The sequence below is a fragment of the Heteronotia binoei genome, chromosome 6 (genome assembly GCF_032191835.1).
Source record: "Heteronotia binoei isolate CCM8104 ecotype False Entrance Well chromosome 6, APGP_CSIRO_Hbin_v1, whole genome shotgun sequence".
Classification (NCBI taxonomy): Eukaryota; Metazoa; Chordata; class Lepidosauria; order Squamata; family Gekkonidae; genus Heteronotia; species Heteronotia binoei.
The window spans coordinates 81598811-81602569 of NC_083228.1; positions in this window are offsets into that span (position 1 = coordinate 81598811).

Here is a 3759-nt window from a genome sequence, read left to right on the forward strand (position 1 = left end):
AGTGCAGGTAATTTAGTTTTCAATGCACTTTCCTACTGGATTTTACCATATGAACTGACAAAATCCAGTTGGAAAGTGCAAAGAAAATGGATTGAAAGTGCATTATTTAGTGTGTGTGATCACAGCCATAGCCTTTCTTCTCTTCGCGTCAGTCTCAGTAACGGAATGGAATCGATTCCCTCCATTCTGTCACTGAGAAACTTTGGTGTACTGGTCTGAGCTTTTGTATGGTTTCTCTCACGCTGCAAAAAAAGTATTTTCATATGCATGGAAATTGGTAGGGAGAAAGCTTTTCCTGAGCAATTTGGAATAGTTAGAGAGGGATGCAATTCAGTTATAAATCCTGGTTTTCTTTATTACCATTAAAAGCCACAGACTGATTCCTTTGTATAACTTTCTACAGCAATATAAATGAAAGGCAAATCCAAAAGAGTGCAGGTAATTTAGTTTTAAAAGCTCAGTTAAAAAAACAACTAGCAAGTATTGGCTTTTCCTCTGTTCTGTTTTTTAGTGCAGTCCACCTTTCTTTGGTTCCTTGCAACCAGCACCACCACCTACCCTTCATATAATTAATTTTATTTATTTATTTGTAGACTACCTTTCCTTTTGGAATTAAAGGCAGCTTATGCAGAAGAAGTCAAAACAATCAACAGGATACAATAAGATTTGACTTGTAGAACTTTGGAACTAAGCAGGTATCAGAAACAGCAGTGAAGTAAAGCACAAGTATTACATGACAAGTTTCTTTCTGAATCATTTGGCTACAGTGTAGCCCCATCTCCTGTGCAAAGGGCCCTCTTGAATAATTCAGTTTGCATAGTTGGCAGAAATCCACAAGGGTGGGCGCCTTCTCCACAAAATGTTTTAAAATGTATTTTATTGGTATCAAATTAGGGGGCCATCTTCCCAGCAAGGGTTAAAGAGTTTAAAGAGTTTTTTGCAGCTGCATTCACTTGGTTCTTCAGCAATAGTGTTGGATACAGTATAACTCCAAGACTGCTAATGGAGCCAGTTTGGTGCAGTGGTCAAGTGTGCGGACTCTTATCCGGGAAAACCGGGTTTGATTCCCCACTCCTCCACTTCTAGCTGCTGGAATGGTCTTGGGTTAGCCATAGCTCTGGCAGAGGATGTCCTTGAAAGGGCAGCTGCTGTGAGAGCTCTCTCAGCTCCACCCACCTCACAGGGTGTCTGTTGTGAGGAAAGAAGATATAAGAGATTGTAAGCCATTCTGAGTCTCTGATTCAGAGAGAAGGGCAGGGTATAAATCTGCAGTCTTCTTCTTCTGAACCCCATCACAAGTTGAGAGCACAATGTCCTACAAGACCTCTACCTTCACCACTGACTTTCCAGGATTTAGTTTAAATCTGTTCACTCTTTGCCAATTAACCACAATAGCCAGGCAGCAATTCAGGACCTCCAACATATTAGAGTTGAGAATCAGTATCTTACTGATGATAGCCAATCCCCCACACTACAAATGATTTGGTTTAAGGGCTTTATATAGAAACTAGGAATAAGGCCCATTGTGGAGAAAAATACAATGGACTCTAGAAAGAGGCTTTGGACAAATGCCCCCCCAACCCTTGCTATCTTCCCACCTACCCACGTGAAGGCATGAACTCCCTCCACCCTTGGTGTCTTCCCACCCACCACCCCCAACTTCTCCTCCCCTTCCATCTACCACCCAGCTCTTCCTCTCAACTACCCCTGTATCCTTGGCACTCCACTACTTCCCCCACCTGTGACATTCACTCATTCTCCATCCTTGATGTCTTTCCTCCCACTCCTTTGCCTTCTCTCACCTCTTGCTGTCCATCCACCCATACCCAACCCTTGGCATTCACTCACACACACCCCCACACACACACTGTCTTCCCACCCACCCTGTAGCTGAAACAGATGCCGGTTTCTCACTTCCACTACATGAGTGAATGTGCGTGTATGTCCCTATGGCTGTGGTAGCTCAAAATCCTGAAACAGGCCCAGAATGGAGAGAAGTAATAATAATTGGGGCTACAGGGGGGTACGACAACTGTCACAGATGATGAAGCTGAGCATTCCTTCTGTTTGCAGTGCATTGTTGCTGCCTTTTCCCATCATATTCAGCCTTGTAGCATTTAGTTGAGAACACACGTATAGCTGGTCTTGAGGACAAAAGGAGATTGAGGAAGAATCGCACTGCTACAGCACCAACCCCAAATCAGACTTTTCCCTGCAGCCACTGTGGCCGGATCTGCCTGTCCCGCATTGGTCTTGTCAGCCACCAGCAAGCCTGCAGCAGACGTGGACTACTGCACCCTTCTTAAATCTTCGTTCACGAACTCAAGCCGAGAGAGAGAGAGAGCATTTAGTATCAGCTTGTGCTTGTGGTGTCATGTTTGTGTTTTTCTGGCCTGGCATGGTTGTGTTATAGAGTATGGACCTCAAGGCAGCCATTTTCTGTAGGGGAACTGATCTGACTTCAGCTTTCTATCTCCTCCCCTTCCTGCAGCATCTACCTAAGTACAGTATTTCTCTCTCTTTCATCACCACCACCATCTATCAATCCTCTTTGTATTGTATGTACTTCTACAATGCTTTTCTTCTGAAATGGGAAAAAAATGGTTAGCCTTTATGGTGGCATAAGATTAGTGTTTGTTTATTGGCTTTAGCAGCCTTCCACCTGAACTAAAGTTAAAGGTAGTCCCCTGTGCAAGCACCAGTCATTTCTGAATCTGGGGTGACGTCACATCATGATGTTTTCATGGCAGACCTTTTAACGGGGTAGTTTGCCATTACTTTCTCCAGTAATCTACACTTTACCCCCAGCAAGCTGGGCACTCATTTTACCAACTTTGGAAGGTTGAGTCAACCTTGAGCCGGCTACCTGAACCCAACTTTCACGGGGATCGAACTCAGGTCGTGAGCAGAGTTTGGACTGCAGCTTACCATTCTGGGACTCTAGGTTTAATTAGACCCCTGTGCACATTTGGCAACCCAAATCTAAACAGAAAAAAAGCCATCTGTGCCTACACAGCACAGCACACACAGAGCCATCCACATGCACAGCAATCAATTCCTCCCACCAAGACAGTGAAATGAAGCTACCTGTTCAGAGCAAAAGGGTTTGGTTTTCTGTATGTGCGTTTAACAAACAGTACTGCGTTTTGCGCAGAGACCCACGACTGTTGATTATATCCTTAAGATTTCTGGTGCCTTCCTCCCCACCCCCATTATCCTTTCCTTTGGGATTTTTTAAATAGTTGTCCTTGTTGTCGAAGCCTTTTTCAAAGTGACATCTTCCTTTCCCAGACAGAACGTTGTGTGAAAACTTGTTTGTTCAGTAGCAAAACAATACAAAATATTAAGAGACTGAGATGGCAGCAACAGGCACGACGAAACTTCCTACTAAAGCAAACAGAGAGGCTTTACTCAGGACGTATAACAGATTTTTCTTTCGTTAAAGCAGTTTCGGGTCAATTCGGTCATGCAACGCCTTTATGTAAAGGCTGACAGTTCTCAAGTTGAAGGCTTTTCCCGCCATCATTCCGAGCTTCGCGTCCTCAATACAGCAAAGCTCCAGAGAAAACCAACCAATCCTAGTTTCAGGAGATGGGAAGGTGGGGAAACGATCGCTCCGCCTGTTCCATGACAGCCAATCCCATGCCTCTTATGTTCGCTAACCTCTCGCGACACTAACTTCTACGATGTTCGGATCTCGAACTACAACTCCCAGGAAGCTCTTCGCATCAAACCCTTTAGCCAATCGCCGTGCACAGT